Source organism: Ixodes scapularis, unplaced genomic scaffold (assembly GCF_016920785.2).
Source record: "Ixodes scapularis isolate PalLabHiFi unplaced genomic scaffold, ASM1692078v2 PGA_scaffold3__209_contigs__length_174095766, whole genome shotgun sequence".
Classification (NCBI taxonomy): Eukaryota; Metazoa; Arthropoda; class Arachnida; order Ixodida; family Ixodidae; genus Ixodes; species Ixodes scapularis.
Window position 1 is genome coordinate 114198413 of NW_024609868.1, and position 27637 is coordinate 114226049.

A 27637-nucleotide genomic window follows, 5' to 3' on the forward strand; every position below is an offset into this window, starting at 1 on the left:
GATACCCTAGAGCACTGCACGGGCCCGGGCCAGCCCGAAAGCCCGAGCCCGGCCCGGCCCGCGGGCCGGGCTCGGGCCGGGTAGCACGTATTTTCTCGGGCCCGGGCCGGGCTCGGGCTTGAACAAAAAAGTTCTCGGGCCGCGCCGGCCCGGGCCGGCCCGGGCCGGCCCGGGCCATGCCTGGGCAATCTTGTGCCGTAAATCATAAATTGTTGTTGATAGTAAGAAGTTTGCTCATTAATCTTTTAGCTTCATTGAATACAAAAAAAGCGAAGTGCAAATTCACTACAGCGTCGTTAAAAATAATAACTAAAAGACGTCTTGAAGCTAGAAAGCCTTCAAGCTTTTTCCGTGTGAGCGAGGGTTCAGTGTTATAAATTGTAAACAAAATGAAGTCCCAGACATATGCTTGTCAACCTGTCTGATTCATCGCTCTCAAAAATATCTAGTTCACTAATCGGAAGATTTAGAAAAAAGGTACGCAAGCGCTTCGGGTACCGTAAAAACAGCGTTGGGATGTAAAACCTATGGCGATGCTAATTTTAGCTTGCCCAAAGTGCTTGAGTACGTTATTCTAAGACTCCCTTATTGCACAGAGCGCGACACTATATTAGCGCGAACAAGCGATCGTCGTGTTTTTATGTTTATCTTATAGAATCAAAACGCTGTTTTCAAAACTATTAGTGTCTTTAGAAGTGCTCATCTGGGCCACAGACCTAAGCGGTATACTTTGGTGCCTACTAACACCATTTCGAAGTAAAATTCGAAAAAAGAGCCAACGTCGTGTTCGCGGTATCAGTGTCGCGCAGTGTACATAGTCCGTTCCGCGCTTGCACGTTTTGGGAACCATCTTGAAAAAAACTTTTTGAGGGGTTAAGTAGGAATATATTAAAATTAAGCTTGCCTGAAAGGGTTTTTTTATTTTAAAAACGCGTTGACATGGAAAGCTGCTTCAGAACATATTCTTAAACAGAAAAAGTGCTCAGACCAGGCTTAGAAGAATAGAAACTTTTTGCGAAGAGGTTGCGATGTGCAGGGCCTTATAAAAGTAGGTTGAAACGGGACGCGTTCAAACGCAAAAGGTGTTTCGGAAACTGGTTCAAATAAGAAGGGCGTTTAGGGAATGGGTCGAAACAGGACAAATTCAAACGAGAAGGGCGTTTAGGGAACTGGTCGAAACGGGACGGGTTCAAACGGGAATGGGTTGTTTCGGGCTACAGTCATCGGGCCGGGTCGGGCGGGGCCTAGAAATTAAAAATTCTGTCGGGCTCGGGCCGGGCCCGGGCCGTGTCTCTTCCGGGCCGGGTCGGGCCGGGCCTAGAAATTAAAAATTCTGTCGGGCTCGGGCCGGGCCCGGGCCGTGTCTCTACCGGGCCGGGTCGGGCCGGGCCTAGAAATTCCGGCCCGTGCAGTGCTCTAGGATACCCCTTTACGGGAGCCAGAGTTGCGCATTTGTTTTCCCCGCGCCGCCACGCCGCTATTCGCCGAGATCCATCGCGTGAGGAGCAAAGCATCCGGTGGCGTGCAAGAAAGCCACCTTTACGGTCGCTCCGCCGACGTTTCTCTTGCCCCGGCGTATGTTTCCCTGCTTTCCGCCTCCTTTTCCTCCTCTCCTTCTAAGCGTTGTGAACTTCTTCTTCTAAGCGTTGTGAAGTCCTCCTCTCCTGTTTCTGTTTTCCATGCGCGGCGCCGCTATTCGCCAAATTTAGTCACGTGAGGAGCAAAGCATCCAGCTCGTGCGGGAAAGCCGGCGCTACGGCCACGCGCCGAGGCTGAATGCGCAACTCTGCTACCGTAGGTAGCTATACAGGAACTCTAGTGAGAGATAGAGTTCCTTTCGGGAGAGCATATCGAGGAACTCTATACTTCGTTTCACGTTAGTATGTACTTGTTAGCCGCGCGTGCTAAAAACGCGAGATAGTTGCTTCGAAGGAAGCCTCGGCGGCTGCATGAGCGCTCGTGCAGCGAGTGCTCCAGTCAAGGCAGTAAAGGCTAGCCGCTCGCGCTAGCACAGCGTTCGCGGTTAGTCCATGCTAAGGTAAGACGAAATATAGTGAGAGAGGAGCAGTACGCCCGGCCCGGCCCGGTGTGGCTATTTAGATTTTTTTTCGTGAAGCCGCAAGTCTTAATGGAAACGAGTGCCAGATTGCATGAATGATTTGACAAATCTGTGTAAAATAAAAACACATGATTCTTTCTGCGAAAAGCTCACTCAGCTGCAGGCTGCGCGTTAAAGCTGCATTCTGCAGGCAGTATGAGCGAATTGTCGTTTTCTTGTTCGTGTAACTGTTGCCCCGTTTCTATTACCACTGTAATATAGGAGTTATAGTTGGATATAGCTAGGCCGTATGATTTCCGGTTTTAACCGACGCTCGAGCACGCGCGAGCTGTGCCATTCGCGAGCTGTGTCCAGAAGTACAATATAAAATCGGATTCCGCGTGCATAACTTCAGAAATATAAACTTCATTGTTCACAAAAAAGAAAAAAAAAAAGAACAGACCAAGGGAGTCATATAGTTCACAAGCAGAATACCTTTCGGGAAAGAGGCTTCCGCGAAAGCCTCAATATATTCTCTAGTGGGCTGTTTAGGTCACCAGCCCAGTTTGCCAAAAAAGGTCTGAGGAGTTTTCTGAGAAAGAGCTCGCAGGAGGCTCTTCGCTGTGGCAGGGGCCTCGGCAGTTAACACACCACATCAGCGGGCAGTCCATAAGGCGTGGAAGCACAGCGCTCGAGAGGACCTGGCAAATCCTTCCACAACCGCGAATCTCTGCCGACTGTAGAGCCCTCTCGACAAAGGTGCAGACGAGCCTGCACAGCCAGACAGCTTCAGGTCGTGAATAGCTGAGTCCTCCTTGGTCAAGGCTAAACATGGACTGATATGCTCTGTCATTCTATTCATTTCCCTTAAGTTGCGCTTGCATTCAGGACACGTCACCTGCAAAGTTTAGCGGGTTCTACACAATAGTCTTCCTTGCTTTCACTGAGAAATTCTTATTGCTTTGCTAGGTTGAATGTTTCAGCTAGTTACTTTGAAATTACGACAATTTCTACAAATAAAAATGGTCACCTTTTGTTCGCAAACGAAGGCCAAGTAGCCAGCCATGTAAGTCAGCGGTACGAACTCAAGTTCGGAAGTGACATTATTGTACTTCATCAACTGCAGGATTTCCTGTTTCACGAGTGGAGTTGGCACATTTAATCGCCGTCTGGCACTCAGAACTAGAACGCGCATTTACATTTCCGGCAGCTTCCAAAATGCCAACAGAAACCACACACGCGAGCGCAGAGTGACACTATGATATTTTCGCCGAGCACAGCTGTGCATAGGTGGGGGAAAGCGAGTTTCGCTGCCTTCTGCAACCGTGGCAGCGCCTCGGTATCGGCGAAGCCAATGACAGGCAGATATTTTATCTGGGTAGCAGAGCAAGAGCGCGTTGGGCGCCCTGTATATATACTCCGTTTCACCTTATGTTGTACCGCAGCGAAGGCTGGAAGCGCGAGCTCATAGCGTTGACAGCTGTCCTTACTGCACGAGAGCTTGTGCCGCCGAGATCTGCCCCACACTCTCAACAAAAGGGTTGTCGTAGGGTACTACACTTGGGGTCGTCAGAAGCCGTCACAGATATCGCTACCCCCCCTTCGTTATACTAACAACCCCATGGGCAGTCACACGGCACGCAATCAGCAGGTAATCATATTGAGCACCCCCAAAAGCAACATGGCGGCTGGCAAGCGACAGTGGAGCAATACGAGTAAGGCCTAGCGAGCTGGACTGCTTTTTGCTAAAATACGATTCTCAAGTGCGTACGCCCGTTCGCTGCCTTCCGTGCGCACAAAGCACTCCGAAACGCGCCTCGAAGCACCGGCACCGCACCTAATACGAGTAGGGGCGACGATGTGAGATAGGCGGGGGGGGGGGGGGGGTATTCGAGGGGGTTTGTTCGCAATTGCTTTCGCGAGGCCGGCTGCATTTACTTCGCGGCCAGAAAACATTTAAAGAAGGAAACAAAATAGCGACAAATGGAATGATGTCTTTATTGAACAGAGCATCTGCTTGCTGTGCTTGCCGCAAGTGATCCGGCGTTTTCGGTTGACAGCGGCGAGGCGAAGCATCACCGATTTAAGCGGCGTCGGTTCCGATCGTTCAACGCTCCTGCTCACCTGTTAGCATTCGTTATCCACTTTCAAGTCCCTGGTAATCCTCACCGCGTCTGTGCACGCACTTGGCGCTATTCACCGCACGGAACACCGATTCAACAGGCTACGGGACTGATCCCATTTGGACGAGAGGCCGAGGACCGAACCAGACCGAACCCTTTGTGGCTGCTATGGCTGCTACGTGGAGCCATGGAACGCAACGCCTCCATGTTTTTCACTCAAATAAGTAGACACGTAAACGCGCGACTCCTTGAATTGGGCGGCGACACGCGCCACCTAACGGACAGCACTCAAACTAAAGAAAAAAAGAAACTAGCAATACTTGCTCTGAGCGCCTCGCCAGACAATGCCGTATGTACATATGCCACGCCACACTTCACTCATACGCGACATAGGGACATCACAGCATTTTATACATCAACGCAATCAGAAACAGCACAAGATACAACATTACATATTGACACTCTACATTCTTTTTTTTTTTCTTTATTGCCGTTTTTTACAAGTCAATATATACAAGTCCGAGGACAAAAACAGCAAAATTGGCAGTGCTAAAAAAACTACCAGCCGGCCTTTCAGCTAGTAGTATAAGTTAAAATATTTTTAAATTCCTAACTGCTTCCAGTTGTTGAATCCACTCTGGCACGCAGCTCTGAGCCTTGTACACTTCAACAATCGAGGCAATACTCTCGCTGAAATATTCCCGAGCCTCGCGCGCGTCAATGTCGGCATGGCGCGTAGCCATCCGTGACCTCCAAATACTATGCAGGCCCAGTAACATGATCATGTCGAAGGGCACGCCGTCCTTGTTTTCAACGGGTAGGTATCTAATACCATGCGTGTCTAACGGAAAATCTTTTTTGAGGGTGCGTTGGAGGACGTCCCAGAAAAAGACACCATCCCAGCACTCCAGGAAAACATGCTCAATTGTCTCGGGCTTTTGACACAAAAAACAGTGGTGGCCCCACGGGACGAACATTCCCTTTTCTTTCATCAAAGTCTTTACAGTTAAGGTGCCGGTGTGTAATTTGAAAAAGAATGACTTAGCCCCAGGTGGAACGAGCATTCTCTTAACCCGCTTTAAGACATCTTGTCCTGGGCCTGCACAATACAACGCTCTATACAAAGGTACGGGAAAGACAACGTCAGAAAGATCCCTATACAACTTTTTTCTGGATACTTCCACTCTACATTCTATACACACGTCTAGTCGACACCACCAGCTTATATACTGCTGTATATTGTGTGACCGATTAGGATGGTGACCACTGTCATATTTTGCATAAATACGAGAAGACTGTGCAAGATTTAGCCGTATATATTGTTTTCCTCTACTGCCCTTAGGAAAGCGCTCGTATCTCTAATGTAGGGCCATTGCAAAAGTGAACTGCAGGTTATAAATAAATTTGAATAGTTGCTACATGTCACATTTTGAACAGTTTCGTTTTCTCGCTTGCCTACACTTCAAGTATACAGAAGCCTGTTTAATTAATTGTATTAATAATCGAAACCAATTTCTGCAATCACAACTTTCTGAACACACTGATGCATTTTCTTTTCTTTTTTTACATACCCAGACTGACTTTAGCGGCGGTTGGGTACACGTTGAGTACACTGAGCACGCGCAGGTGATTTTAGCGAAGCCCGTCCGCCGGTCCTCCCCGAAGCGTGATTTCAGTTTTCTTCTTTTCGCTAAATATCCGTTCTGTGCGCTCGCGCTCGCGCTAAGAGGACAGTGCAGAATTGCGGCTTTCGGGCCCGTGCCTTCACCTGCAACGAACGCGAAATACGTATGCTAAATTATCTAAATCCTGGTTGAGACAGTAGTGTTTGACTGCGTGCGTCTGACTGCGTTGCGGCAGCAAGAAATCAGGACATCCCTGCTGCTTATATCGCGTGCCAAGATGAGTCCTTGAATTGGATTCCACGCTTGATACGAAGCACAGACGTGCCGGTGAGTGGCTTTCGGTTCTCGACGCAAGGCTGTCAAACGCTAGTGTCTGAACCGGCCTTGTTTGAAGCAATTTTTTTATCGAGTATGCTCGATGAAATGTGCCAAATGAACCAGAGAAGGCGAATCATGTACCTCGAGACAGAGAAATAGTGAAATACATGGACATGATCCCAGATATCTGTGTACGTTCGTCCTGTCCGGCCTCAGTCGTGGTGTTCAATGCTTCATACTTCACTGCACTTGAAAGCAAAAAAATTGGGTACGTCAGGCGCGCAAGTTCGGCGGAACCGAGGAGGCCAGTTGCAACTGATCTGCACGCAGAACTGACCGATCACACCTTTATTGAGAGCACACTCTTTACTGAACCGCACAATAAAAGACGACGAGAGTATCTCGTCCGGCGAACATTCAAGTCAACTCACGCCTGTGCGTAGCTTCCTGTGCTTTTCTAGAGATTTGGTTAAATTCCTCGAGCACGACGCCAGCTGCCAGCTGTTTACTGCTGCACATGGTAAAACCCGTGACGGAACCAAAAAGGACAACCGCGATACTTTTTATCTGCCTCAGGTTTTAGCAGGCGCCTACCAAGGTTGCCTGTACTTGTTTGTTTTCTGCCAGTTTAGGTAAACTGAGCCACACGCTTGTTTCGACCGGTTCAAATTTGAATAAATGATAACCAACGCAGAAAGAAAACAAGTTTCAAGTACCTTTTGAAATTTTTGAAGTGACTTTTACTATTGAACGACTGCATGCACTTGAATGTTCAATTCAAGAGTTTATAAAACGTGACTACCCCATGCTTGTCACCTGCCAACAGGGTGCTAACTCTCAATGGCTGGAGCCCAGTGGGTCGTTAAGTAAGCCTGTGGGGTAGCTACAGCCGTCAAAACGCACAATGACGAGGGGGGGTGCTCACTTTTTCTTAGAGTGCAGAGCAAGGAGCTCGCGCTTACAGCCTTTCCTGCGGTACAACCTAAGGTGAAACAGAATATAGCTTTCAGCTCACAAGACCGCTCACCGATGTGCAGCGCCCCCACGGAAAATGGGAGTTCTCCTCTCACGCGCGCTCTTTTGTTTTCGGAAAAACATCGGCAGGCCACACCAACAGGGGAGATCGAGTGTGTGACACGGCGGCGCTAAAGGTCCTCTCTATGCTGGGAAAAGTGGCACCATTCATTACTGTGGGAATGCTCGAGGCACGTGCCGCGCGCCCCTTCTGGGAAGAACATGGCGTCTGTAATCTAGCTCAGTGCTGCGCTGTGCCGCCATGATCTTCTCAAGGGCTGCACGTTGCGCGTGCCTCGTGCATCGACGCCCCTTGCGCTACTTTTGAAACATGAAGGGGCCTTAGTTTGATACACAATAATTATCGTGTCTCTTTTCCGCTTCGGCATGATAAGTGTTTGCATGGTTATCGGTTAGTAATCTTAGACGTGTTGTTTTTTGTGCTTGTTAGATTACTCGTCGTGTTTATCATGACGTATGTCAAAATTCGTCACCAGTGCAGCAGGTATTACTTCAAAAACTGGAAAACATTCTAGTAGAACTTAAATACTAAATACTTGGTACTGAAGTTCACGTAGACTAAGAATTCACGAAGAACACTGTTCGTACGTATACATTAAAACCATCTGAAACACTAGTTCACTGTCAAAGTGCATCCGATCTTAGGCTAGTGAACTGTATAAAGCTGTCTATCGTTGTTGGAAATACTTCTGGCCCCACCTCTTTGCGCGGTTTCTCCGTTGTCGACTCTTGAATGTTGTAAAACGAGAGCACATAGTTTTCTAACCTCTCCTGCAGTCTTCGTTGGCGTTGTGGTCGAATCGTCGCAACAGCCACGGTCGGTTTGGACTCACAAGCACTTATGGAGTCCTTCAAAGGAGGCATTGAATACGGGAGCATCTCGCTAAGGCCGATAGTCGCATTACGGCCGAGAGTGCATTAAGGCCGAGAGGGGCGAAAGGGCCGGGTGTGGCTTTGAGGCCGAACAGGGCATAACGGCCGAGAACTGCATTAAGGCCGTTAGCCTCGGAATGAGCTGCTGTGACCGCCTTCTCGGGAGTCGCATTGTGTTTGACGACTTTAGTTGCCACCAAAAAAAGATAGATGGCGCCACGTTGAGGATGGCGGTTGAAATTAACATATTTTCAGTCTCGTCAATCGCCGTGGTCTCTTCTCAGATTACAATGATTGGCGATCCGAATACTGTCAACTACTTAATTTTCGAGAGAACCTAATTTTCGCCAACCGCCTACAATTTGCGAAATATAGGTCCCGCGAACAATTCCGTTAAAATGTAAACACATTAGAATCTATATTAAGGTCTTACCACGTCGCAAAAATTAGAACCCGCAAATTATTCCAAAACTGCAGCTTTGACCTAATCGCGAAAAATAAGTCGTTTACAATATTCTACGGGAAAGTAAACTTATGACATAGGTATACTTAGGGGTAGGTATACTTTATATACAGGGAATCACGATACAGCAACTTTTACGAAGCAGGAAGGGAACTTTCTAGCCGCTCCGCGGACAATCTCTGCGGCTACTCGAGGCGAGGCCTGCCCACCTAGCTCCAGACAAGAACCCCTTTTCCAGCCAAGACCACGCGTTAATGCCAGCGCATACGCGCTGCTTACAATCCCCCCAAATGAAAGAACACAGAAAAAAGCTCCAAACACTAACACCACTTTTCTCCAACGCTGTTCGTCAAAACTGACATCATTCCTTCAGAGGATTTGCTATTTGCCAAAACGGACATCACTCCTTCAAAGGCTCTACCATTCGTCGGTTGTGATGTCAGGTCTTGCACAACTCTCATACAACCTTGGCACTCAGGTATGCAATGCTGCTCGTCCATCCATCGGAGCACGAAGAGGAAACATGACACCCCGGCCAGCTTCCCGCAAAGGGCAATCTCTTTACGGGGATACATTAGTCACGAATGCGGAGGTGGCGGCGCCCGGCAACACATATCACCGAGAGCACGTCGAGAAAGCGATCAACAATGACAACAGACCTTATATGCCGTTTCGTTCCATTATAAAATAAAATAGGGGAAAAAAAAGAAAACACCTGCTTCCGAGTTTCAGATATCCCTTTCAAATATCTAATGTTCGGTCTTTGCGACCAAGGAAATGGGCATTTCATTTAAAATGCCCACCATCCGACAAACCAAAAGTCGCAGCTAATTCTACGCTAAAACAACCTGCAATCCGCTTCTTTAAAGTCGCAATTGTTTTTATGTAAAGGAAGCGTAATGTTAGCTTGTACCTTCCAATACGTTGAAGCATCATGTTGCTAACGATCGTGCCGCAGCGTAATTGATGCCGCGGTACGACCGCTGGCAGCTGGTCGTAGCTGTATCAGAAATCCTATGTGCACGCCACCAAGGCGGCACCAAAGATTCATATTTTCGCGCGTGCAGCCGCGCATGCGTACACCTTCTCGATAACGCGCCGGTGTCGACACCTGTCGCGATCAATACCACGCGCTTCAGGCGAGCCCCTCCGGTCTCAACACTACCTAAGTAAAGTATTCTAGTACACTGTAACCTAAGTATTCTAATACACTGTAGCGGTATCACGCGGGCACGCCAGAATGTGCGGCACGACGGCGCCTGTTTTTAGCGTCGTTTCGAGTCACGAGCTGCAACCACTGCAACCACTGCAGCACTGCTTGGGTATCGACAGCCGGCGGCGCGCCGCTAGGAAGCTTCGGTGTTATCCAAACTTTTGCTTCCGGCAGTACCTTGGGTTCTTGGCCGTGCTTTTCTTGCGTTTTAAATGGAAAAATGCGAAAAAAACATTAGCAGTTGTTTTTATTCATCGAATTTCCGTAGTGCGCCGAAAGAGGATGGGAGGTGCTGAGGATTTTCAGAATGATCTACTGGCGATACCCATGTTGTACACCACAAACTTCCAACCTCTTTTGGAAAACAGTTTTGCGAGATTGTGGCGGCCATGGAGCTTCCGCTAACCACTCAATCCTCTTTTGTACGATCTATATAAAACGTCCAGTAATTCGTTTCAAGGTAGCATCAACATATTTTGCTCTACTGGTCACAGAAAGGGGAATATGGCCATGCAGTCAATCTGAACGCTTTGCGCCGGCACCAAACACTTACCTTTCTTCTATTCTTCATAGTGGCTAGCTCGCAATTTGGCCGATAACTACATGAATATGCATTATTATTTGCTATAGATGTTGAATAGCTATAAATCAGATAAGTAAACTACGGTAGCCTTTTACCATACTCATTGAAACAGCTCCTGCGACTCCGCGAGTTATAAGTCTCGATTTGTCGTGGTACGAGGGTACTGTAAGCCGGGCCACCAAGGTTCCTGTTTCTCAAGCCGGAATGTTTGTGGAAATAAAAGCGACAACAAACAGAAAGGACATATAGAAGGACGAGGTACGTCGCCCTTCACTTGTCCTTCGTGTTTTACTTTGCGCTTTTATTCTATAGCATGTACAACCAGCTCCCTCATGGGCATACCATTCGGCAGTATTGGTTTCGCCTTAGACCCCTGAAACAAAACTAAGAAACTATACAAGAAACACATAAAAATTACACTTCGTAATTTAGGGACACTTCCCGCACTAAGAAAGCAGTAATATCAATAAAATGTAAAAAAAAAAAAAAAAATTGAAAAAAAAAAACGCAGCGGGGTTACTTCTTAAGAGGCCGTAACACAACACTAGACTGGAAGGTTTCTCATTTTGCAAAGGCTTACTGGTACTAGTGTGACTTAAGTATACTCGCTCGTAACGCCACTGATGAAGATGCTATTTTTTTTTTCGCGCTGCAAGGTTAAGGATAAGAGTGGACGTTTGCTTTCAGTTTCTCCTTCGCAAAACTTGATGACGAGGTTGTGGGGTATCCCATATTTGGGGTTGTCAAAAAATGTGAATACCAGGATTTTGTCTGAAAGACACTCTATCTGCTGCCCTAAAGAAACACTTGAAATTGCAAAACAAAGCAATCATCTTATTACAATCTAAAAGAACAACAGAAAAACTTGGCCTTGGATAGTATTTGGCGCATACATGCTTCCGCCGCTGAATTGACGGAAGCGTAAAATCACACATTAGAAAACGCGCTTCCGTGTCAGGACTCGAGTAATAACTAACTCTGACAAGGGCAAATACTTTTTAAGAAAAATAAATGAAACAATTTGTGGAATAATTGACAGCGTTGTTTACGCAAACTTCGTACGACTAAGGGAAGGCCCAAGTGCGCTAGACACCTGCTTATCATCAGGCGTCTTGGTCTCTAGCACCGTTAACAAATCCAGTCTCTTACTGACCAGTAAACGCTGTGACTGGTGCTGCTTTTTACGCATAACTTCGAACGTTCAACGATGCGACCTTAACGTCTGGTTGAAACGTTCAAATGTTGTTCAGTCCTGATTGTGCAACTGCCTGGCGCACGCATAAAAAATCCTCAAAACCGAAGAGTACTTTGTTTTACTTGCTGTCACGTCGAACCATTGGCGTCGGAAAAGCCGGTGCTTTTTCTCTGGTGGTGTTTCAGCTACGAGGGGATTTCAAAAGGAAGCTCTCACCGGGATTTAACATCGGATTGCCATATTCAGATTCAGAGTCCAGAGTGCTAACCATTACACCAAGCGACTCAACATTTCTGATGGCGGGAATCAAACCCGGGCCTCCTGGGTTAGGGCCATGGATCCCAGAGAAAAGCTCACTACAAAAAAGCTCACTGGAGAAATGCTCACCGGAGAAAAGCTCACCACAAAACCGGCGTATGCGGAGAAAAGCTCACCGATATTTTTTAATCTTTCCATACAGAGGCTGTCGAATCCCCCGTATTATACATCCATTTATTATCATTAAAATTCCTCAGTTTCGTAAAAGGGGAAATGCCCCTTTCTGCAATATTTGCTAAGCTTATTGGGTATATTTCTCCCAAATTAATAATTGCGGGCTAGTGTAGTTACTGGTTTACTCTCTAGGCAACGAAAGCCTTGCTGAAAACTTTCTGAACTTGAAAAACAGGAAAAAGTTTGAAAAGGAAATAATCTCTGCCTATAGCCTTAAAAGAAAAACTGTAAATGACGCAAATCCGAAGGTGCATGATTAGCAACGCTGTGCCTGAAATTCTTTTTGAAGTTTACGTTATCCCTTGAAAACAGGATAGAACGGTCAGTAGGTTATCGTAGTTTCTTTCTTCCACGCACACGCACGTTTTCCAGCCGCTTGTGCTTGTTTTTACACACGCTGCCTTCGTGTGATAGTGCCCTTCTACGGACAATTACCCATGACCTTCAGAACTGCATACTGTCACCGTTGTTACTCGTGACCTGTATAAGAACTAGTCTTCTGTAAAGTAGTGAATTGGGCGAGCTGGTAAAGATTATACATGATGAAAACCGCTCAAACGACGACAGAGTGAAGAGAACAAAAACACGGCAGGACGAAGCTGTTCTCTCAACCAAAGTTTTATTAGCCAAAATAACATAAAAAAAACAGAGTAGCCGACACTAATTACATCAACAAACACCTGCTTATCTATCAGGCACCACACAATCTTCGGAGATGAAACGGTTCACACACCACTATTCATATTGGAACTGACTACGGTGACGGGGCCCCTCACTTTAGAAACTGCACTTCGGTGACGGGGCAACAGCAACCGATACAGATGTACTATCGTGGACACTGTTAGCTATAACACGGGAGCGGCGGCCGTCCCGTACCCCCAGCGCCCCATAGCAGGCGCCGTCCGAAACTCCGCGCATGCGCCGTACGGCGGACTCGCTCTTCCCTTTTGCGAGCACACCCTCGCTTTACCGTCTGCTAGGCGCAGAGCAGGCGATGCTACAGTGCTGCTCGTCTGGTACCCTCGGTATAGCGAACTGGTCTCAAACTCATTTTCAACCGGCGATTTCTATTGGGGCAGATTGCAGAGTCATTAGGGCATAACCCCTGTTTTTTGCTTTGTCAGAAACAGCATTTTTACCGATATGCGTTCGCAAACCAGTATGAGCGCAGCAGATGTGATACAGAAATAGACTGTCATACTCCGTTTCACCTTAAGTCCGACCGCAGCGTACGCATCAAAACGACAGAACCAATCAAATAGCAGCAAAGGTGCAACGTCACGGAGTGCCTCCCCGGAGGACCCAATAAAGTGCAAAAAGTGCTTTTGTCGCTGCTTGCTGGGTTATATCGTTTCGTAGCGTCCGCAGCACTTAGACCTCAAGTGAAACGGATGATAACTGCAAGTTTGTCTCATAAAAAAATTTAATCTGCCGTGATGTTACATTTAGTATACGATGATTATCCTTAGCCAGCGGAGTCAGGGAATCAACCGTGGGCACCTCATACGCGGTGGTTCGCTGTACCATGTTCAGCGAAAATTGACGAGCGCTGTGGCGTCGTCTGCTCTGTGCCCAGCTGACGACAAAGCGAGGGTGTGCTCGCAGGCGGGAAGAGCGAGTACGCCACACGGCGCATGCGCGGAGTTTTGGACGGCGCCTGCTATGGGGCGCTGGGGGTACGGGGCGGCCGCCGCTAACAGTGTCCACGATAGTACATACAATGGATACCCCCATTCCGGAAGCGCTTCGTGGCGCTGATTCTGCTTCCGGTCTTTGACCACTACGGTCGCAGCACGAATAGCTCCTCTGGAGCGGCGTTATCGGCTCCCGCGAGCCGATGTTTTTTTTATTTTGATGTGGAAGATGTTCCGACAGATTATCGAGTTGTTTTGCCGCCCCTTCCACGAGGCATCGTCGTTTTAAACTCGGTGTTTTTTCACTGCGACGTCATGACTTCGCGTCCATACCGTATTGAGGATTTTCGTGATAGTCTGGGCACCGCTGGCGTCCTGGAAGACATCGTTTCTTTTGGCTCGTTTCAAATGAACCACCTCTGGATTATGACGTTGAAAACGACGGAAGCGAAGCGAAGGCTGCTGGCCCTAAAGAGACTCTGCATCAAGGACAAGGCGTGCTTCCTGCTGGACCCGAACAAAGCCGAGGTGAGACTTAAAGTTCACTGGCTTCCGCACCACGTGTCCGACAAGTCCGTCAGACGAGCCTTCGAGGGCTTCGGCAAGGTTGAGGAAGTTACCAGAGACCTTTGGCGTGTAAAAGGATTCGAAGGAGTCGAGTCCACTACGCGTATAGTGCGGATGACGTTGGGTAGAGGCACGACACTGGAAAGCCTCCCACACCAGCTTCAGCTGCCAGGTGGAACGGCGCTGGTCGTCGTTCCAGGACGCGCGCCGATGTGTCTGCGCTGCCGGCGTGCCGGCCACGTCCGCAAGAACTGTACGGCACCAAAGTGCCTAAAGTGTCACAACTTCGGTCACACTGCAGACGAGTGCGTCCGGACTTACGCGAACGCTACAGTGAGGGGGCCTTTATCCCCTGCCAGCGACATGGTCATGGATGAAGTCGAAGCTGAGGAGACTTCGCAGAGCGGCGCCGCCGGCCTGCCGGGCACCGCCGTCGATGCCAGCGGACTTCCTGAACGCACCCAGGCTCGGGAGCAGGCTCGGAACGGCAGCGTCAACTCCGAGAAGGAGACTCTCCCAGGGCTTCCTCCGCTCCCCCCTGCCGCCCCCGAGACCCCTGTTCTGCCTGCCGCCGCAGTCGTGGCCATCAGACCTGAGGCCGCCGTTGCTTCCGGTGTCTCCGGTGCCATCCTGCCTGCCACCACAGCAGTGGCCAGGAGTCCTGACACCGTTGTTGCAACCAGCGTCCCCGCCGCTTCCGTCGAAAGCGGCCTTTCTGCCACCCCTGGCGTGGTAGCCGAGCCCAGCGCAGGTCGTCGACAGCAAGTCAGGAATCAGTTGACATGGTAGACCAGGCGGGCCTCGCCACCAAGCGCAGCTTAGAGCTGGAGGCGTCGGGGCGCAGGGGGGGAACCAGCAGAGGTCCCGTCCAAAGCGTGCCCGTCAGCTTCAAGAAGAAAGGGCGCTACGACCAGGCGCCCCGCATTCCCCAGGACGACCGCCGTCGGAGCAAGTAAAGACTTCTGGGCCCCTTTTGTTCAACCGGCTGTAGTACGTCACCTTGTGTGGTGAGTGCCCATGCACGACGACGCTGTCACAGATACGTTTAATGTTGCGACTTTAAACGTCCGTGATATGGGAGCGCGTAGGAAACAGCTGCGATTGAAGCGTCTTTTATTAGAAGAAGCTATTGATATTCTTGCGGTGCAAGAAACAAAAGTTGAAAGCGAGGAGGGTACCACGAAAGCGCTTGAGGTCTTTCTTTTCGACTTGGAGGTCTGCGTTAGTCACGCTGTAGGTACCTCTGCTGGATGTATTCTGTTTTTAAAGAAGTCTTTGCCAATTGAACAACTTCCCATCCTTACTGGCGAAAATGGCCGTTTTGTACTTGTCGATTTTTGTTTGCACCAGCGGGAATATCGCATAATTTGCATCTATGCGCCGAACGATGTTGGAGAGAGAGTGTTGTTTTTTCATGAATTGGCATCATTTCTTCAAACCGATAAGTGCATCCTATTACTGGGCGATTTCAATTGTGTTTGTTTCGCTAGCGATAGGGCGCGAACGGGCGTTGCTATCGACAGAAGTGCGAGTTTTCTTCAGGATACTACAGAGGAGTGCTATCTTGTTGACGTAGGAAGCTTTAAGTCCTGTCAAAATAAACTAGCGTTCACTCATTTCCAAGGTACGTCTCATGCCAGTCTGGACCGAATATATATATCGTCATTCATGTTTCATAATATAAGTAGTTACAAAGTAACACCAGTGGCCTTCACTGACCATTGCCTCGTGGCGGTGGTGGTCGGGAAAGGTGCAGGAAAGAATTCCTTTGTTTGGGGCCTTTGGAAGCTCAACGCAAAGTTGTTGAATGACGAATTATTTCTTAAATCGGTGCAGTCCTCGTGGTTGGAAATAAACAATAGGCGTGTTTCACTGTTTGAAAAGTGGGAATTTTGGAAGGACACTGTAAAAATGATAGCTATTGAACGATCTAGAATTTTATGTTTTGAATCGCGGCAGCGTGAGACAACGCTGGAAAATAATTTAAAACAGCTGTGTCAGTTGGAGTGTGGAAGTCCCGGTGGCTTCCTTAACGATATTTTCTTTATAAAGGCGCAGCTGAATGAGCTGTCCCAAGAGCGGTATCAGGGTGCGATAGTGCGCTCGCGGGCCGAAAAGTTTCTGCTCGGTGAGCAACCGACGAGGCGCGCTCTATCGGGAGAGCATAAATATGCTCAAATCAAACAAATAAATTCCATACACTCAGGCCCCATTCTCACTTTTTACAAAGACGTAATACAAAACGTCTTTTTTAGACATTATAAATATGTTTTTGGTTGCAATAACGCTCCATTTTGTCTGAATAATTTGACTGATATGCTTTCTGGCCTGCCCACTCTTCCCGAGCAGAATATGATCGAGTTAGAGTAATGCATTAAGCTGTCTGAAATTGAGGACGCCATCAACTCGTTGCCGCCCAGTAAGTCTCCGGGTCCTGACGGCCTCAGCGCCGAGTTTTTCAAGCATTTTAAAAGCATATTATCCCCATTTCTTTTGCAACTCCTCATTCACGCTTATAGGGTAGGTAGCCTACCACCCAGCTTCACCAGAACGCATACTGTTTTGATACCAAAGACCAATGATGTGGATAAATTGCAGTTTGTAACAGGCTATCGCCCCATAACTCTTTGTGATATAGACTACAAAATATTTGGGAAAGTTCTGGCTAACCGCCTCCAGAGTCTTGTACCTGACCTAGTTGGGGAGCATCAGGCTTGTGGCATCCGAGGGAGGACCATACTTACTAACATTCACGTGGCGCGCAGAGTATTCGACTCCGTTGAAAGTGAAGGACGTCGAGTAGCCATGCTACAGATAGACTTAGCAAAGGCTTTTGACCGTGTGCGTCACGACGTCCTCTTCAGGATTTTAGAACATGCCGGTGTTGGAAACATTATTTTAAAAGGAGTAAAGATGGCCTACAGGGATTGCGTAACAAGATTGGTGTTAAACAAGAAAGTGTCTGATGTTATTCCGGTTCTCTCATCGGTACGCCAGGGGTGTCCCATGTCTCCATTGCTTTTTTCTCTGTACTTAGAGCCTTTGTGTATCAGCGTACTACGCTGTGACAGTGTGTGTGGTTTCACGCCTCAGTCAGTCGAAGTTAAATTACTGGCGTATGCCGATGACGCTGCTGTTTTTTGTTCAGACCTGCAAAGTGTGTCGCAGGTGGTCAGTTTGACCAAGCGTTTCTGTGATGCGACCGGGGCCGCTGTAAACTGGTCTAAGAGCTGTGGTTCGTTTTACGGTTGCTGGGACATGGTACCTACTTTTTTCGAGGGTGTGGAGTGGAGCAGGGAGCCCTGTGAATACCTCGGGGTGCCCCTGCAGCACCACAAAAACAGTAAAAGGTATTGGGCAGACTGTGCAGTCCGGCTCAAAGATAGCACCACGAAGTGGGCCAGGAGCGAACTGTCCGTGTTTGCGTGAGCGACAGTTTGTAATGTGTTCCAGGTGTCGAAACTGTGTTACGTATTGCAAGTGTTGCAGTGTGCGCGTGTGAATATTCAAGCGTTTCACCGCATTTTTTCTTTATTTATTTGGAGCTCAGGGTCAGAGCCTATGAGGCGGGACAACCTTTTTAGAAGTGTCAAGTTAGGCGGAGTAGGGTTAACACACTTGTTTATTTCACAAATTGCTTCGCGTTTTTTGTTTTTACGGGACCAGGAGAACCCTTTTCTGAGGACAGTTCTTCAGTGTAAGCTGGCCTTTTTTGTGCCAACGTTTGTCGTGTCATCTTGTTCTTCGGAGTCACCACGTTTAGTTGGCTTTCTTAAGGAGGTAGCTGATTCCTTTTTATTTTTGAATGCAAGGTTTTCGATCGAGTATTTGAGTTCCGTTTCCAGAGAGAGGCTTGTGCGGGACTTGAGAGACATGCTTTTCCCCATTCCGCTCTATCGGTCTTTATTTGCTGACGGACCTGGGCAGGACTGTCTACAGAGGGTAAAAAAATGACAATAGCGCCACGAGTAAAAATTTTCTTTTTCAAAATACATACTGCAACGCTGCCAGTTAAGCCCTGGCTACAAGATAAAGGAATATATGTACCCTCGACTATAAACTGCAACTTATGTAAGGCCCCCGAAACCATTAATCATATTTTCATTGACTGTTGGGACGCCATTTTCTTTTGGGACCCCGTCCTCAGAAGAACAATAAAAGAAGAATTATACATGAACCCACATACTATCCGTTATCTCCCTCTTAAGAAAAATGAAACTATGCCCATTGATACGTTTGTAGTTCTTGGCCTTTATAGCCTCTGGCGATCTAGATTGAGTGTAAGGTACGCAGACGTCACACTCCTGCATACGCACATTGTATTTTTAGAGTGTATTTCTACTCTGAAATCCGTCATCGAGACACTTCCAGAGATGCCCGAATGGGCAAGTGTTTTTGATCAGCTACTTGCAGCAAAGTGGCTGTAGGGGACGCCTAGAAAACTTGGGTGTTGCCTTTTTAAACCACGGACCAGTGTATGTGCTACATGCGTGTATATTGAAATAAAAAAAAAAAAGCTCTTCGTGGCGCTGAGGTACAGCGTCGGCTTCACGAGCTGGGAATTTACGGTTCGAATCGCGTTCTGGACTATACTTTTTTTTTCACTTTTTATTTTCTTATTTAGGTCACAGACGCTAAATTTATGTGTAGGGACAGGGAAAGGACCGCGAAGCGTGGGTTATGGTGCCTGTAAAATGAAAGTTATTAATTCTCACTGTTCCCACCACATACAAACAACACAGGACGGGCCCCTCACTCTTGCCGGCCGCACTACGGTGAGGCGCCCCCTCACTTTTGCCTACCGCACTACAGTGACGGGGCCCCCTCACTTTTGCCGGCTGTGCTACAGTGACGGGCCCCTCACCATAGTGAGTGCCATTCATATTAGCTCGCGAAAACAAATCTGTAAATTTGACAGAGGTACCGACGGCGCACTGTGAAGCTGTCAATAAATTGTTCTTTTTCACGGCTGTCCAATGTTCTGATGTTATAGCCCCCCCCCCCCCCCCCCTTGCGGCGTCATTAATATACAAAATAGATGATTACTAATTTCTGAGGAATTAGTAAATATGCCCAATAAACTTCAAATATATTACAAAAAAGCCGTTTACAACTCCCTGTAACGCCGAATCGGAGCGCAGCTCTTGAGGAGGAGGAGGGAAGGGTACTGAGGGGAGGGTAAACCCCTCCTCCTCCTCCCCTCATGAATATGCTCCGGGGGGGTCACGGGGGCGAGGGTCACGTGACCTCGGCGGGGGGTGCAGTCACTTGACTTCGGGGAGGAGGGACGGTCACGTGACCTCCGGGGAGGGGGGGTGTCACGTGACTTGGGGAGTCACGTGACCTTAGGTGTCACGTGACCTTGGGGGTCACGTGACCTCGGGGAGTCGCGTTACCTCTGGGGTCACGTGACTTGGGGGTCACGTGACCTCGCGGTTACGCCGACGGCGACGCCGACGCCGCTCAAGCCGGAAATGGGCGCCTAAGAGCTGCGCTCTAAAAAAACTATTTTTAATGAAGGGGCGAATTCTTATGGGGTTAGGTTGCAACGTGTGACGCACATTCTGCTAAGCTAAAAAAAAAAAAAGAAAAGAAAAAAAAAAAAAAAACGGCGAGCTTTTTTTTGTTGAAGGACCGGTGTGGCTTTCCTCCGCATCTGCGGTTTTGCGGTGAACTTTTTCCGTCGAGCATTTCTCCGACGCCCGAGAGCCAGGTATCCTAGCCACTACACAATGCCGGAAACGATCTCTCCTTTCCGGTATTTTATTGAGCTGAAAAGAATGTGCTTTTTCTTTTCAGCTCAGGGCATCCAAAGAGGGAAAGGTCTTACCGAGATTTGAACTCGGATCGCTGGATTCAAAGTCCAGAGTGCTAACCATTACACCATGAGACCCAATCCTTCCGACGCCGGGAATCGAACCCGAGCCTCCTGGGTGAGAGCCAGGTATCCTAGCCACTAGACCACGCCGGAACGGAGAGCGCTGAAAAGTATGTGCTTTTTCTCTGGTGGTACTCCAACTGCGAGGGGATTTAAAAAAAAGAAAGGTCTCACCGAGATTTGATCTCCGATCGCTGGATTCAGAGTCCAGAGTGCTAACACCATTACACCATGAGACCCAATCCTTCCGACGCCGGGAATCGAACCCTGGGTGAGAGCCAGGTATCCTAGCCACTAGACCACGCCGGAACGGAGAGTGCTGAACAGTATGTGCTCTTTCTCTGGCGGTACTCCAACTGCGAGGGGATTTAAAAATGAACATCTTGTAAACCCTGAAATGGGGAACGATAAAAAAACGGACGAACACAACAAAATCTCAAACGCAGCTGAAGTTTTATTGATAGGAGCATACCAATAAATAGACTTTTACACAAAAGGAAAAGAGAAAGGGCAAAAAAAACTCAAAAGCACGTAGACTGCTTGTACGCGCGTCGGCGACCGCTTAGAGGGTTCAAGGTAGAACCTTTGCTGTAATTCCTTATTTTCATGGTTTTTCTCATAGCCTAAAAGCCTTGGGCGCGAAGTTTAACGTTAATGTAGTTTTTAGGACGGACTTCCGTTTAGGCAGGCTTACTCCGTTTTCCTTCAGACGTGAGGGATGTTGCGGGAAAAAACACAGAGATCCCTCAGTCTCCTGTGTCGCAGAGGTAGTCTACAAGATCCCTCCCCTTTGACTGTGGATTGTGTTATGTTGGTCAGACGGGGCGTTGTTTGAATGACCGACTTGTGGAGCATAAAAGGTGTGTAAAGAATTTGGCGCAGAATTCTGAATTGGTTTATCATGTTAGTTCTTGTAATTCTTGTTCCACTCTTTGGGAAAAAACCTTTTTGTTGTGTAACGAAAAAGAATTGTTTAGAAGGCTAATTAAGGAGACTTTATGCATTCGCGAGCGGGGTAATTGTGTCAGTCAGCCGTCCTTGGTGATCACTGATCGAATGAAAAAGTTTTTGCTTGTATGAGGGGAGCTTTGTAAACCTTGAAAAAGGCGGGGGGGGGGGGGGGGGTGGGGGACCGGGAAGCGTTTGCTTCGAGTAAGGAATTTAAGGATTAGGCTTTAGCGGTTTGGAGGTCACCATGTGTGGTGACCGTGGGGTTGTTGTTGTTCGAGTGGTCGGCTCCCTTTCCGAGGTTTGTTGGAGCCGGGGAGTGGCTTAGGCCGTCTTGGGTGAACGCGTTGGCCGTCTTGTTTTTGCTTTTGAATTTTTTTTTGCCCTTTCTCTTTTCCTTTTGTGTAAAAGTCTATTTATTGGTATGCTCCTATCAATAAAACTTCAGCTGCGTTTGAGATTTTGTTGTGTTCGTCCGTTTTTTTATCGTTCCCCATCTCAGGGTTTACAAGATGTCGATTGATTACGAGCTCGCCTGCACTCTCTCACTGCTTACAAAAATGAAAGCCGTTTACAAATCCCTGTAACGCCGAATTGGAGCGCAGCTCTTGAGGAGGAGTAAGGAAGGGTACTGAGGGGGTGTTATATTCATCACGTTCTTTATTGCTACGGAACGGGCAGGACCGGTATGGCGCCCAGATCAGTTCCCAGTAGCTCGCTGCCTCGCGCATGCCCTTGCTCGAGAGCATGGCTCGCGCTGCCCGGTTTGTGTGGGCGACAGCTTGGTTGCTAGGTACGCAACACATCTTCCCCCTTAGATGGAGTGTCCATATCTTGAAGGTGGGCGCCTAGCCCGAGAGCTGGTGCGCCGATCAACTTGGACGGGAACATCCGGTGCAGCTCCTTCTGGAGACTGTACTGGTAGAAACGGAGGCAGCTCTTCAGCAGCAACGGTTGAATGCTGTGCCGGTAGTCTTGCAGGCGGCTCCTCAGCAGCAACAGTCGGAGTGGCAGGACTGGCCTCAGCTGCTGCTGCTGTGAACCACGGTGCTGGCGGCATCGTTTCGCATAAGCCTCTTGCCAAGAGATTATGGGGCCCGGATGTTAGAGGCGTAACTCCAGATAGTCGTCTTCGAATGTGGTCGACGTGTCTGCGGATTTTTCCAAACGGCGTTTGGAGAAGCCAAGATCGAAGACCGAGCTGCTTGAGTAGTGATCCTTCTAGCCACCTCGGTTTTCCGCGAAAATTGATAGCAAACACAGGTTGCCCTTCAACAAAGCGGCGTGAAGGGGTCGTCACCTCTCTTCCTTCTTCGCCTTCTCTTTTGTTCCATGTTTCTGGTTCTGGTGTAACTCGGCTTATGTTTGATGCCAGTTCACGGCCGAACATTAGCAACGCGGGTGTTTTCCCGGTGGAGGATGTGACAGTGGTGTGCTGCTTGTAGAGGAATCTTGCCAGTCTCACTAACAAGCTGCCGACTTTGTCTTTTTGAAGTGCTTGCTTCAATTCAAAGACCATCCGCTCCGCCTGGCCGTTGGTAGTCGAATGATATGGTGCGCTTGTCACAGGCTCCACACTGTTTCGTTGGTAGAAATCGAGTACCTCCCTTGACACAAACACGCTCCCATTGTCCGACACCACCTTCTGTGGCAATCCGAATGTCGCGAAGATAGCACGCAGCTCTCTAATAACAGCTGTGGACGTGGCTGAGGTCATCGCTCTCACCTCCAGCCATTTTGTGTATGAGTCCACAACTACGAGGAACATGTGTCCTTCCATCGGGCCGGCAAAATCAAGGTGTATGGTGTGCCGTGGTTGAGATGCATGTTCCCAGTTTGGCAGAGCGGCTCTCATCGGAATACGCCTGGATTCCTGGCAGATTCGGCATGCTTCGACTGCATGTTCAATGTCCCTATCGATAGCTGGCCACCATAGGTAGCTCCTGGCTGACGTCTTCATCGAAACGATGCCCTTGTGTCCAGCATGGAGCAAATCCATTGCTTCGGCACGTGCCTGTGTGGGAATCACCACCCTCGAGCCCCAAATAACGCATCCTCGTTGAGTGGACAGCTCTGTCACTTTCTTCTTGTAGGGAGCAAACTCTTCACCCCTGAGGCGGTCAAGCGTTCCTTGTTGCAACGCCTTGAAGATATGAGACAAGGTGGGGTCTTGAAGTGTCATTTTTGCGATTTTTTTCGCCGTGAGCGGCGAGACCGGCAGCGCCTCGATCATGAGCACGTCTCCGGGCGGGCAGGGTTCGTCCTCCCTATCATGTAAAGGAAGGCGACTTAACGCGTCGGCGTTCTGGTGTCTCCTTCCCGGCCGATACACTAGCTCATAGTCGTAGGCAGCCAGCTTGACACACCATCGCATCATGCGTGGAGACAGCACTTGAGGTACTGGCTTCTGTGGCCCCAGGATGCCGAGGAGTGGTTGATGATCCGTGGCGATGATTATGTGTCGTCCGGCAATGTACTGATGAAAATGAATTGCCCCGTATATAATGGCGAGGCCCTCCTTATCCAGCTGCGAGTAGTTCCTCTCAGCGTCTCCCAAAGTCCTTGAAGCAAACGCTATTGGAGCTTCTCGCCCTGCGCTATCAACCTGTGCCAAAACGGCGCCAACACCGTAGGGTGAGGCATCACAGGAGAGTAGAGGAGGTCTAGACTCATCATAATGGACCAAGGTGGTCCGCTGCAAGATGAGTTCCTTGAGCTTTCTGAATGCTGTCTTGTGAGGAGCCTCCCAGCTCCACGGCCTGTTCTTCTCTAGAAGGGTATACAAGTCTTTCGCTACAGTTGCTCGGTTTTCCAGAAACCTGTCATAGAAGGCGAGCATCCCGAGAAAAGACTGGAGCGTCGTCTTTGAAGTCGGTTCTGGCAGATCACGAATCGCCTTCAACTTGTCATCCGTTGGATGGATGCCTGCTGAGGTTGATCTTGAAACCGATTAAGGTTACTTCCGGGACTCCAAAGAAACATTTTTTTCTGTTGGCACGAAGACCAATATTTTCAAGTCTTGAGAGAACGATGTCTAGTCGATGATTGTGCTCCTCCTGTGTGGAACCAGCGACGATGATATCATCCAGGTATGCACTGATACCTGATATCCCCGCAAGAGTCGTGTCCATGCACCTTTGGAATATTGCTGGAGCGGCGGAAACACCGAAGGGCAGTCGGTTGACACGGTAAAGCCCCTTGACTGTGTTAATAGTCAGAGTCTTGGTTGTATCGTCAGTGACCTTGAGCTGTTGATATGCTTGTGTCAGGTCTATTGTTGAAAAAATTCTTCCACCGCGTAGTTTCGCCAAGGCCTCTGTGACAGTCGGCGATACCGTTGGCTTGGAAGTAGAAATCCAGTCGCTCTGCCCAGGACGACCATCCCTTGCCGGAGAATTCCTCCACGGAGCCGTGAGTCGCCATGCTTCCCTGGCTTTACCGTCGTAGAGTTCGTGCCATTTCCTCGTCGCCAATTGTTATATTCATCACGTTCTTTATTGCTACAGAACGGGCAGGACCGGTATGGCGCCCAGATCAGTTCCCAGTAGCTCGCTGCCTCGCGCATGCCCTTGCTCGAGAGCAAGGCTCGCGCTGCCCGGTTTGTGTGGGTGACAGCTTGGTTGCTAGGAACGCAACAGGGGGTCACGTCACCTGCGGGTAGTCACGTGACCTCGGGGGGGGGGGGGGGGGGGGGCACGTGACCTCGGGGGGGGGGGGATCACGTGACCTCGAAGGGGGTCACGTGATCTCGGGGGGGGGGGGTCACGTGACCCCCCCGATTACGCCGACGCCGACGCCGCTCAGGCTGGAAACGGGCCCCTAAGAGCTGCGCTCTAAAAGAAAGGTCTCACCGAGATTTGAACTCGGATCGCTGGATTCAGAGTCCAGTGTGCTAACCATTACACCATGAGACCCAATCCTTCCGACGCCGGGAGTCGAACACGGGCCTCCTGGGTGAGAGCCAGGTACCCTAGCCACTAGACCACGCCTTTTTTTTAGAGCGCAGCTCATAGGGGCCCGTTTCCAGCTTGAGCGGCGTCGGCGTCGCCGTCGGCGTAACCAAGGTCAGCCCAAGGTCACATGACCCCTCTCAAGGTCAACCCAAGGTCACGTGACCCCCGAGGTCACGTGACCCCTCCCAAGGTCACCCCAAGGTCACGCGACCCCCTAGGTCACGTGACCTCCCAGGCCACGTGACCCCCAGGTCACGTGACCCCCCGAGGTCACGTGACCCCCAGGTCACGTGACACCCCAAGGTCACTTGACCCCCTGGTCACGTGACCCCCAAGGTCTCGTGACCCCCAAGGTCACGCGCCAACCAAGGTCTCGTGACCCTCCGAGGTCACGTGGCCCCCAGGTTGTTGTGTTTGAGTATTGTTTCAATAAATAGCGCGAGGCGGCGGGCAAAGAAGTGAGCGCGCGCCTGGGATGTGCGAGACGAAACGAGGGCACGGGACATTAAAAACCGTTTGGCTCTGGAAGCTACATCGGCTGCACCTCGTCCTGTCTCTTGTCGTAAGCACCGTGGTCGTAAGCCACAACATAATTGGCGACGAACTATGGAACGTCCATCGCGACTGCAACGGGCATCGTAGAAGGAATCCACCGGGCCACGGCAAGGACGAACGAACATGGCAGGGTTGGGAAGGTTCGATCCATTTGTGGAGGATGGTGAAGATTTTGAATCTTACGTCGAAAGATTCGAACACTACCTAAAGGCTACAAAGGTAAGCGAAGCCCTAAGGCTCTCTGCTTTTGTCACCGCAACTGGCCAGAAACCGTACAAGACTCTTAAGACTTTACTCCATCCGGTCAAACCAGAAGAGAAAAGCTGGGAGGAGTTGGTGGCGGTTCTGAAAGGTCATTACGCTCCGAGGCCGATGGTGATAGCCGAGCGGTTTAAGTTTAACCGTCGCTACCAAAAGGAAGAGGAGACGGTAGACACTTTTTCAGTGGAGCTGAAGAGGCTCGCGTCGACTTGCGAGTTCGGCAGTTTCTTGGATGATGCTTTGCGCGACAGGTTCGTCGCGGGATTAAAAGACAAGAAAACACAGTCCGACTTGTTGAAGAAGACGACGTTGACGTTTGGTGCCGTGTGTGACATTGCTAAAAGCATCGAACTCGCACGCAAGGAAACCACGTTTCAGCCTACTGCATGTCGTCAAGGGTCGTCTAGCCAACGAGAAGACGACGACGAGAACGCGGTTCGGCAGCAGAAAAGGGAAACGTGGCGCAAGTCAACTAAGGGTCCACGAGCTTCCACGACTAAGCAGACATCCGGTCATACGGGAGACACCACGTCTTCATGTTCCTATTGCGGACAGGTACACACTGGACAGCCCTGCAAGTACCGCAAGTACAAGTGTCGTGTCTGTAAAAAGGTCGGACACCTGGCAAAAGTTTGTAGGTTCAAAACAGACTCCGTTAAACACGTCGCAAGTGAGGGAGCTGATGATATGCAGCTTTACACAGTGTACGCGTGTTAAACGGGAAGGCGTAACTATGAAGTAGATGTTAAAGTAGCCGACAAGCTCGTAAGAATGCAGATAGACACTGGAGCGTCCGTGTGGGTAGTGCCAGAATCGTGGTGTGTGAAATACTGGGCAAACATTCCCAAGGAGCCATGCAACCTTAAATTGAGAACGTATGGGGGGAATTTTCTCACGGTGACTGGGAAGTTGTCAGTACCAGTCGAGCACAATGGACAGAGAAAGACACTTCCTCTTATTGTAGTTAAGGCACCAGGGGGCAACGTAACCCCGCTGCTTGGTCGAGACTGGCTAGAAGAGCTGAGGCGTCGACTGGTCATGCCTAAACAGTGTAAGAGAAGAAAAGGAAGCAAGGCTCCTTGATAAGTACGCGGAACTTTTTGGAGAAGGTGTGGGTTTGATAAAGGGACAACAGGTCAAACTGGTTTTGAAGGAACAAAGCACACCTGTCTACTGCAAACCGCGACCTGTGCCCTATGCGCTAAGAGAAGCTGTAGAACAGGAAATTCAATCATTAGGAACAAAAGGAATATTGATACCAGTGTTGCAATGTGAGTGGGCGACACCTTTGGTAGTGGTACCTAAACCAAACAAACAGGTCCGGTTGTGTGGAGATTACAAAGTGATCTTAAACCCAGTCTGTCGGACGGATCACTACCCTCTCCCGCTCATGGAAGATTTGTTCGTTTTACTGAGTGGTTGTAAGTACTTTACCGTACTTGATCTGTCTACAGCCTACCAGCAGCTGGAATTGCATCCGGAGTCACAAGATTTGGTCACTGTGAACACACACCTTGGCTTGTTTAAGTCCACGAGATTGCCTTACGGCATCACTAGTGCTCCTGCAATTTTTCAGTCCGTCATGGACAAAGTACTGGAAGGGCTGAGAAATGTCGCATGCTATCTAGACGATGCACTAATAGCGGGCGAAACTTATGAGGACTGCTATAAAAAGGTGGAAAGCGTGCTGGCACGGTTCAGCCAACAAGGCATCAAACCAAAGAAAGAAAAATGCCGATTTTTTCAGACGTCTGTTCATTATTTGGGACATGTGATATATCAACATGGAGTGCGACCCTCGGAAGAGAAAGTAAAGGCCATACGGGAGGCCCCATGTCCCAAAAATGAATCAGAACTGCGCGCCTACTTGGGCATGATTAACT

The 27637-nt window shown here is 49.2% G+C and overlaps 3 non-coding genes across 3 annotated transcripts; all 3 read right to left on the reverse strand.

The window, feature by feature from the left end:
• Nucleotides 1-19980: 19980 nt before the first annotated feature.
• On the reverse strand, nt 19981-20052 carry Trnaq-uug. The gene has a single exon. It is a non-coding gene; the product is annotated as a tRNA-Gln (tRNA).
• A 6-nt stretch (nt 20053-20058) lies between these two features.
• Trnae-cuc lies at nt 20059-20130 on the reverse strand. The gene has a single exon. It is a non-coding gene; the product is annotated as a tRNA-Glu (tRNA).
• Nucleotides 20131-24827: 4697 nt separating this feature from the next.
• Nucleotides 24828-24899, reverse strand: Trnaq-cug. Its single transcript has one exon. It is a non-coding gene; the product is annotated as a tRNA-Gln (tRNA).
• Nucleotides 24900-27637: the final 2738 nt, after the last annotated feature.